Source organism: Cyanistes caeruleus, chromosome 4 (assembly GCF_971803275.1).
Source record: "Cyanistes caeruleus chromosome 4, bCyaCae1.hap1.1, whole genome shotgun sequence".
Lineage (NCBI taxonomy): Eukaryota > Metazoa > Chordata > Aves > Passeriformes > Paridae > Cyanistes > Cyanistes caeruleus.
Window position 1 is genome coordinate 66,389,339 of NC_141704.1, and position 10,670 is coordinate 66,400,008.

Here is a 10,670-nt window from a genome sequence, read left to right on the forward strand (position 1 = left end):
CCACCAAATTCCTGAAACATCCCACAAAATGTCCTCAATATCCAACAAAATCCCAGAAAAATCACACAAAATTCCCTAAATCTTCTCAAAACACGGCCAAAATCCACAAAAATCCCACCGAATCTCCACAAATTCCCACAGAATACATGAAAAATCCCTGATAATTCGTCAGTTCTCTACAGAATCTCACCAAATTCCAGAAGAGTCCCTCAAAGTTCCACAAACATCCCACAAAACCTCCCTAATATCCAACAAAATTCCAGGAAAAATCCCACAAAATTCCCTAAATCTTCTCAAAACACGGCCAAATTCTAGAAAAATATCCCACCGAATCTCCACAAATTCCCACAGAATACATGAAAAATCCCTGATAATTCGTCAGTTCTCTACAGAATCTCACCAAATTCCAGAAGAGTCCCTCAAAGTTCCACAAACATCCCACAAAATCTCCTCAATATCCCACAAAATTCAAGAAAAATCACACAAAATTCCCTAAATCTTCTCAAAACACGACCAAATTCTAGAAAAATATCCCACCAAATCTCCACAAATTCCCACAAAATACATGAAAAATCCCTCAAGATCCCTAAATCGCCTCAATATCCCAAAAAATTCCACAAAAATCCCACAAAACCTCCACAAGTTTCCACAAAATCTAAGAAAAATTCCTCAAAATTCTTCAAGTCTCCTCAAAACCACACAATTCCAGAAAAAACACACAAAATTCCAGAGAAGTCCCACAAAACTCCTTAAATCATTTCAAAACCCTAACAATTCACAGGAATGTCCCACAAAATCTCCACCAATTCCCAGAACATCCCACAAAAATCTCACAAAAATCCCTAAATCTTCGGAAAACTCGACCAATTTCCAGAAACGCCCCATAAAATCAGCACAGTTTCCCACAAAATTCAAGAAAAAACACCACAAAATTCCCTAAACCTTTTCAAAATACCACAAAATTCTTGAAAAGCCCCACCAAATTCCAGAAACATCCCACAAAATGTCCTCAATACCCAACAAAATCCCAGAAAAGTCCCACAAAATTCCCTAAATCTTCTCAAAACTCTCACCAAATACCAGAAAAATCCCACAGAATCTCCACAAATTCCCACAGAATACATGACAAATCCCTGATAATTCGTCAGTTCTCTACAGAATCTCACCAAATTCCTAAAAAGTCATTCAAAGTTCCACAAACATCCCACAAAATCTCCCCGGAATCCAATAAAATTCCAGGAAAAATCCCACAAAATTCCCTAAATCTTCTCAAAACATGGCCAAAATCCACAAAAATCCCACCGAATCTCCACAAATTCCCACAGAATACATGAAAATACCCCTGATAATTCGTCAGTTCTCTACAGAATCTCACCAAATTCCAGAAAAGTCCCTCAATGTTCCACAAACATCCCACAAAATCTCCTCAATATCCCACAAAATCCCAGAAAAATCACACAAAATTCCCTAAATCTTCTCAAAACACGACCAAATTCTAGAAAAATGTCCCACCAAATCTCCACAAAATCCCACAAAATACATGAAAAATCCCTCAAGATCCCGAAATGGCCTCAATATTCCACAAAATCACACAAAAATCACCCAAAACCTCCACAAGTTTCCACAAAATCTAAAAAAAATTCCTCAAAATTCTTCAAGTCTCCTCAGAACCCCACACAATTCCAGAAAAACCCCACCAAATTCCAGAGAAGTCTCACAAAACTCCCTAAATCATTTCAAAACCCTACCAATTCACAGGAATGTCCCACAAAATCTCTACCAATTCCCAGAACATCCCACAAAAATCTCACTAAAATCCCTAAATCTTCTGAAAACTCGACCAAATTCCAGAAACGGCCCATAAAATCAGCACAGTTTCCCACAAAATTCAAGAAAAAACAACACAAAATTCCCTAAATCTTCTCAAAACTCTGCCAAATTCCAGAAAAATCCCACCAAATCTCCAGAAATTCCCACAGAATACATGAAAAATCCCTGATAATTCGTCAGTTCTCTACAGAATCTCACCAAATTACAGAAAAGTCCCTCAAAGTTCCACAAACATCCCACAAAAATCTCACAAAAATCCCTAACACTTCTGAAAACTCGACCAAATTCCAGAAACGCCCCATAAAATCAGCACAGTTTCCCACAAAATTCAAGAAAAAACACCACAAAATTCCCTAAATCTTTTCAAAATACCACAAAATTCTTGAAAAGCCCCACCAAATTCCAGAAACATCCCACAAAATGTCCTCAATATCCAACAAAATCCCAGAAAAATCCCACAAAATTCCCTAAATTTTCTCAAAACACAACCAAAATTCCAGAAAAATCCCACCGAATCTCCACAAATTCCCTCAGAATACATGAAAAATCCCTGATAATTCGTCAGTTCTCTGCAGAAGCTCACCAAATTCCAGAAAAGTCCCTCAAAGTTCCACAAACATCCCACAAAATCTCCCCGGTATCCAACAAAATTCCAGGAAAAATCCCACAAAATTCCCTAAATCTTCTCAAAACACGACCAAATTCTAGAAAAATATCCCACCAAATCTCCACAAATTCCCACAAAATACATGATAAATCCCTCAAGATCCGTAAATCGCCTCAATATCCCACAAAATCGCACAAAAATCACACAAAACCTCCACAAGTTTCCACAAAATCTAAGAAAAATTCCTCAAAATTCTTCAAGTCTCCTCAGAATCCCACACAATTCCAGAAAAAACACACAAAATTCCAGAGAAGTCCCACAAAACTCCCTAAATCATTTCAAAACCCTACCAATTCACAGGAATGTCCCACAAAATCTCCACCAATTCCCAGAACATCCCACAAAAATCCCACAAAAATCCCTAAATCTTCTGAAAACTCGACCAAATTCCTGAAACTCCCCATAAAATCAGCACAGTTTCCCACAAAATTCAAGAAAAAACACCACACAATTCCCTAAATCTTTTCAAAATACCACAAAATTCCTGAAAAGCCCCACCAAATTCCGAAGATTTTTCCTGGAATTTTATTGGATACTGGGGAGATTTTGTGGGATGTTTGTGGAACTTTGAGGGACTCTTCTGGAATTTGGTGAGATTCTGTAGAGAACTGACGAATTATCAGGGATTTTTCATGTATTCTGTAAGAATTTGTGGAGATTTGGTGGGATATTTTTCTAGAATTTGGTCGTGTTTTGAGAAGATTTAGGGAATTTTGTGGGATTTTTCCTGGAATTTTGTTGGATATTGGGAGATTTTGTGGGATGTTTATGGAACTTTGAGGGACTCTTCTGGAATTTGGTGAGATTCTGTAGAGAACTGACGAATTATCAGGGATTTGTCATGTATTCTGTGGGAATTTGTGGAGATTCTGTGGGATTTTTCTGGAATTTGGTAGAGTTTTGAGAAGATTTAGGGAATTTTGTGTGATTTTTCTGGGATTTTGTTGGATATTGAGGACATTTTGTGGGATGTTTCTGGAATTTGGTGGGGCTTTTCAAGAATTTTGTGGTATTTTGAAAAGATTTAGGGAATTTTGTGGTGTTTTTTCTTGAATTTTGTCGGAAACTGTGCTGATTTTATGGGGCGTCTCTGGAATTTGGTCGAGTTTTCAGAAGATTTAGGGATTTTTGTGAGATTTTTGTGGGATGTTTGTGGAACTTTGAGGGACTTTTCTGGAATTTGGTGAGATTCTGTAGAGAACTGACGAATTATCAGGGATTTTTCATGTATTCTGTGGGAATTTGTGGAGATTCTGTGGGATATTTTTCTAGAATTTGGCCGTGTTTTGAGAAGATTTAGGGAATTTTGTGGGATTTTTCCTGGAATTTTGTTGGATACTGGGGAGATTTTGTGGGTGTTTTGTGGAACTTTGAGGGACTTTTCTGGAATTTGGTGAGATTCTGTAGAGAACTGACGAATTATCAGGGATTTTTCATGTATTCTGTGGGAATTTGTGGAGATTCTGTGGGATTTTTGTGGATTTTGGCGGTGTTTTGAGAAGATTTAGGGAATTTTGTGGGACTTTTCTGGGATTTTGTTGGGTATTGAGGACATTTTGTGGGATGTTTCTGGAATTTTGGTCAAGTTTTCAGAAGATTTAGGGAATTGTGTGAGATTTTTCCTGGAATTTTGTTGGATATTAGGGAGATTTTGTGGGAGGCTTGTGGAACTTTGGGGGACTTTTCTGGTATTTGGTGAGATTCTGTAGAGAACTGATGAATTATCAGGGATTTTTCATGTATTCTGTGGGAATTTGTGGAGATTTGGTGGGATTTTTGTGGATTTTGGCCGTGTTTTGAGAAGATTTAGGGAATTTTGTGTAATTTTTCTGGGATTTTGTTGGATATTGAGGACATTTTGTGGGATGTTTCTGGAATTTGGTGGGGCTTTTCAAGAATTTTGTGGTATTTTGAAAAGGTTTAGGGAATTTTGTGGTGTTTTTTCTTGAATTTTGTGGGAAACTGTGCTGATTTTATGGGGCGTTTCTTGAATTTGGTCGAGTTTTCAGAAGATTTAGGGATTTTTGTGGGATTTTTGTCGGATGTTCTGGGAATTGGTGGAGATTTTGTGGGACATTCCTGTGAATTGGTAGGGTTTTGAAATGATTTAGGGAGTTTTGTGGGACTTCTCTGGAATTTGGTGGGGTTTTTCTGGAATTGTGTGGGATTCTGAGGAGACTTGAAGAATTTTGAGGAATTTTTTTTAGATTTTGTGGGAATTTGTGGAGAATCTGTGGGATTTTACTGGAATTTGGTGGGCCTTTTCAAGGACTTTGTGTGGTTTTGAGGAGACTTGAAGAATTTTGAAAAATTTTTCTTAGATTTTGTGGAAACTTGTGGAGGTTTTGGGTGATTTTTGTGTGATTTTGTGGGATATTGAGGCCATTTCGGGATCTTGAGGGATTTTTCGTGTATTTTGTGGGATTTTGTGGAGATTTGGTGGGACATTTTTCTAGAATTTAGTCGTGTTTTGAGAAGATTTAGGGAATTTTGTGGTGTTTTTTCTTGAATTTTGTGAGAAACTGTGCTGATTTTATTGGGCGTTTCTGGAATTTGGTCAAGTTTTCAGAAGAATTTGGGAATTTTGTGAGATTTTTCCTGGAATTTTGTTGGATATTAGGGAGATTTTGTGGGATGCTTGTGGAACTTTGAGGGACTTTTCTGGAATTTGGTGAGATTCTGTAGAGAACTGACGAATTATCAGGGATTTTTCATGTATTCTGTGGGAATTTGTGGAGATTTGGTGGGATATTTTTCTAGAATTTGGCTGTGTTTTGAGAAGATTTAGGGAATTTTGTGTGATTTTTCTTGAATTTTGTGGGATATTGAGGAAATTTTGTGGGATGTTTCTGGAATTTTGTGGGGCTTTTCAAAAATTTTGTGGTATTTTGAAAAGATTTATGGAATTTTGTGGTGTTTTTTCTTGAATTTTGTGGGAAACTCTGCTGATTTTATGGGGCGTTTCTGGAATTTGGTCGAGTTTTCAGAAGATTTAGGGATTTTTGTGGGATTTTTGTGGGATGTTCTGGGAATTGGTGGAGATTTTGTGGGACATTCCTGTGAATTGGTAGGGTTTTGAAATGATTTAGGGAGTTTTGTGGGACTTCTCTGGAATTTTGTGGGGTTTTTCTGGAATTGTGTGGGATTCTGAGGAGACTTGAAGAATTTTGAGGAATTTTTCTTAGATTTTGTGGAAACTTGTGGAGGTTTTGTGTGATTTTTGTGGGATTTTGTGGGATATTGAGGAGATTTAGGGATCTTGAGGGATTTTTCATGTATTTTGTGGGAATTTGTGGAGATTTGGTGGGATATTTTTCTAGAATTTGGTCGTGTTTTGAGAAGATTTAGGGAATTTTGTGGGATTTTTTCTTGAATTTTGTGGGAAACTGTGCTGATTTTATGGGGCGTTTCTGGAATTTGGTCTAAAGCAAGAGAAAAAACCCCAAACAAACACAACCTTTCAGGCAGAGAAAAGATGTGGTTGCTCTTGAAGAAAGCATTTCATTCTGCCTGGAGAAGAAGCTGCTGGGAAAAATATTAGCTTTTAGCAAAATGGCACTGTGCTGTTGCACTTGTTCTAGCACTGGGAGAAAGAACAGGCCCGTCTGTAAGGCTCCTGCAGCTCACCCTGGCTGAGGGTCATTGACCACTGAGCACTGCAGGCATCACTGGCAACAACGATGGTGGAAAATGGGGAGGGAGCAGGATAAATAAATGTTTGCCATTGCCTTAGCCAAAAAAACCCCAGACATCAAAAGCAACCCACCCTCAAAACAAAGCTATGAAAATAGTTTGCCTCTGAATTTAAAGAACTTCAATTAACTCTATGATGTCTGCTTTTGGTTCAGCATTCATCAATCTGAATTTGAATATGCACAGGGTAATGAAAGGTAACTGAAGCTTAAAAATCATGTCTATTGACTTGTGCATAGCCTATACTGAAGCACATTAAAAAGCAGCGTTTTGCTTGAAATCTGCACGGTATTAACTTCATTCAGTCTTACACTCACTAGGTAATTAAATACATGAAGAAATAGATTTTTTTTTTTTTTATTAAGAATGCATTATTAATTAGGAAGGCATGGCTTTAGTAGAGTCTGCTGATACCAACATTACTCAGCTAAGTTCAAAGTATGAACACAAGAACTTGATGACAGAAGCAATGTTCATCAGAGCCTCAACAAGAAAGCTGCAGTTCCAAGTTTTTCAGATGTCCTACACTTGCTAAGGCATCTCCAGAAAGAGGAGTCAACTGAAAATAGCACAGGAAATTTGAAACCCATTTCTCTTTTTGTCTTTTTTTCCTGAACTTTCTTGTGGGCAACAGAAAACTCCTAATATGTGGAATGCAATGTAGTTTTTATGCCAGAGTCATGAGTCATCCCCTCAGTTCCAACCTGATCCAATGCTCACTTGAATCTTGGAAAGGCTCAAATCAGCAAGATGAAACTTCAATTGTATTCATGAAAGGAGCTCTTTACTCTCCATTCCCCTCCCTCCCCCAAATACATCAGCACCAAGTGAGAAAGGCTCAATTTGAAAAATAATTATTACACAATTAAACTTGGACATAGCTAGTTTGCTACAAGTTCCAGCAGACAGACAAATGAGAGCAGAATCAGAGGTTATCAACCTCAATAGAAATTCCAGCTCATGCTTTCCCCAAAAGCCTCATTTAATTTATCCAGGATTAAAAAATAAAAGAGAAATGAAAAAAACCACATAAAAGCATTTCACATAGTATATAGTGAAATGCTATCGTTTCCACCTGAAATATTCATCATCATTATTATGTTTTTCCATACTAAATTACAAAGTCTCCTGCACCCATCTTCCCAATATCTCATTCTAAGTGCTTGCTACTTTAATCCCTTAGGAAGCAAAAGGAGCCCCAGGTGTCTCTGGATCAACAGAAACTAAACAACACAGCTTGACAAAGTATATTAAATTGTCAATCAACTCAATAAAGGTTTTCCACTCCAGAGATAGCTATCACCAGCTGATGAATTTGGCTAGGGCAGGTTTAGTGAAGAAAAACTAGGTCTTTATTACCAAATCAGTTAGGAGTTGTTCTACCGTACTGCCCGTAGGATGGGAGTACAAACACCATATTCTTCACAGCCTCATCCACAAAGAATTCCACCTTCAAATTAAGGCTGCTTTGGAGTTGGACCAAACCAATGAAAACTCACTCATCAAACACAGTGATGGCAGCATGCTCAGTCTTTGCAATACAAAACTGGCAACTAACAGCACATTCCTGATCACATCTCCAAGGCTGAGTGTACAGAACTGCAGTGGTGGCCAGGCCCTCGCTGACTGCCAAACCTCCAGCCATCATCCCTTCCTCTCACAGCGACAGGGCAGAAAATAACAACAGCAGAAACTAGAAAGCTTAAGCTAAAATCACAAAGGTCATTGATGAAACAGACTGGAGTGCTTTAGAAACTAGCACGCAGATTTAGCTGAAAACAAATCTTATTGATCACCAATTACAATGAATACTTAATTCTATCATTCTGCATTATTATTAGACAGTCAGAGACAGCCAAGCTGACCTCAAGCATGCTGAAGCATCGGGGCCAAGCAGTGCACATCTTCCCAGGAGCTGATTTACCCATCGTTCTCAAGTCAATTCACCTGCACACAGCCCCACCGTACAACTGCTAGGCTGCAAAATAAAAAAATAGCTCTGCTTAAGAGTCAAACCCCAGGACATAGACCATATGAAAGGAAGAATGAAACCTGCAGCATTTGGTTGACCTTCAATGCCCTGAGAAGATGACAAATTTCCCAAGATGAACAAGTGCCCAAAATACAAAGCAAAGGACTGACTTTTAGGGATCAAATGTTAAATAGGCCTGCGAAATTGGAGTTGTTAGGTTGCACATGAAAGAAGGGAAAAAAGAAAAAACCACCCCAACCCTCAACTGCAATTTTACATCCCTCTTGGAAAATTTGCTTTAATAAGAGAGAGGAATGGATACAACCTTCCCCTCACCTGGAGATTTTAATCAATTCAAGCCATTTCAAATCTGGCAAGAAAGCCCTACCACAGTCCCCATCAAACAACATTGCCTTTCATTTTTGCTTCTCATGACTACTTCAGAGCAGTCTAAATAACAGCAAAGAAGGAAATTCAAGTTGCAATTCAAACACTAAGCTCTGGAATCCCACATTGCCTTCAAACACCTGCATGAAACACTAACTTCATGCTCTATGCTCCCTGCTTTCTTCTAGTTTACTGCACAGTGCATTATTTACATAAAACAGAATTTCTTCTGTGGGAAAGGCTTGCATGGTACTTCAAAGCCTGAATAAATCAGGGACTGCAGCTTGAACTAACAAAAAAATCATCCAAAAAATTCCTTTCAATATCTGCATTGTATTACCTTATCATGCTACCTGTCTAGCTGAGTTATTCAGGTATCCACACCAGAAATGACAGACAATGTCTCTCTATGATGATGTGATGTTACTTCAAATGAAAAAAAACAATAAATAAAAATCACAGATTAATTTCCCATACAAATGATGACTCACTACTCCCAAATCCTTCCTTATAGCAGGATGCTCACTTCAGTCTGGAAGTCTTCATGTTGCAGCCTGCAGGAATCAGCTTATTTCCTGTCAAGGGCTGGAAAGCCTTACAGGAACTGGTTTTGGTTGAAGAACTTCTCCAAGGTGCTTACCTGTGGGACTTATCCAGGTAAGGGATGTTAGCTCCCTCTTCTTTGAGGTTCAGTGTCCAACCACTCCTACTGCTGGTAAGAAGAACAGAAGAAACATCTGCCCATAGCAAGGACTGCACTGGTGGGCAAAGTCCAAATTCCATCCTTCAGGGAAAAAGAAACAAAGACTGAGGAATTCATGTCTGTTCAAAATTTCATCCTTGACTACTGAAAGCATTGGAAGCACATGTGTATGTTTAAAAATGGAATTGTCCTCATTTAAGAATAAAAATAATTTCATCCCATCACCATTTTTCTTGGTCCAATCCTGAACTGCAGATCCAAACAGCTGAGAAAGCATGGAATAGTCTGCTGGACAGCATTAAAATGAGCAACTCCTGTATCTTCCTAAGATAAGAACACAAATCACAAAGAAAGGCACTCTGAGAAAAAATTTCTTAGAGGAAGACCTCAATTATTTTCCAGCAAGGCAGGTAATATGCATTTGGCTATTTGTTAGAAAAAAAAACAAAAAACAAACCTGTTTTTATACAAGATTTTACTCATATATTAACTATCACATATTTTGCAAAACAAAAAGAGACCACAGCAAAGTAAAATCCCAATTTTTTCCTATATTTAAGCTGTGATAGTATGTCTGAAATGGGAATCCAGAGCCTCACCAGATTAATATCACCACTTGGACCAGAGAATTTGCCATATCCACTTCTTCTGGTTTCGTTCAGTTGGAGCTTCTGTTTGTACAGTGATGATGGCTCTTGAACATTCTGGGATTCAAAGTAGTCCCTGAAGAGATGGCTGACAAAAATATGATGTTACTTTCAAGATGCTTTTTAATTATTTCTACCCTCATCCAGAACCTTCTGAGGAGACTTGAAGAATTTTGAGGAATTTTTCTTAGATTTTGTGGAAACTTGTGGAGGTTTTGTGGGATTTTTGTGTGATTTTGTGGGATATTGAGGCGATTTAGGGATCTTGAGGGATTTTTCATGTATTTTGTGGGAATTGGTGAAGATTTGGTGGGATATTTTTCTAGAATTTTGTGGTATTTTGAAAAGATTTAGGGAATTTTGTGGTGTTTTTTCTTGAATTTTGTGGGAAACTGTGCTGATTTTATGGGGCGTTTCTGGAATTTGGTCAAGTTTTCAGAAGATTTAGGGATTTTTATGGGATGTTCTGGGAATTGGTGGAGATTTTGTGGGACATTCCTGTGAATTGGTAGGGTTTTGAAATGAGTTAGGGAGTTTTGTGGGACTTCTCTGGAATTTTGTGTGTTTTTTCTGCAATTGTGTGGGATTCTGAGGAGACTTGAAGAATTTTGAGGAATTTGTTTTAGATTTTGTGGGAATTTATGAAGATTCTGTGGGATTTTTCTGGAATTTGGTGGGCCTTTTCCAGGACGTTGTGTGGTTTTGAGGAGACTTGAAGAATTTTGAGGAATTTTTCTTAGATTTTGTGGAAACTTGTGGAGGTTTTGTGTG

General features: G+C 38.0%; 1 protein-coding gene across 2 annotated transcripts in view; it reads left to right on the forward strand.

The window, feature by feature from the left end:
- LOC147653727 (uncharacterized) overlaps positions 1 to 7,479 on the forward strand; it is a 405,650-nt gene extending 398,171 nt beyond the window's left edge. For both annotated transcript variants that reach the window (XM_086885300.1, XM_086885301.1), the window contains one exon: positions 7,393 to 7,479. The gene's annotated coding sequence lies outside the window, so the exon portion shown is untranslated. The remainder of the gene's footprint in view (positions 1 to 7,392) is intronic.
- The last annotated feature ends 3,191 nt before the right edge of the window (positions 7,480 to 10,670 follow it).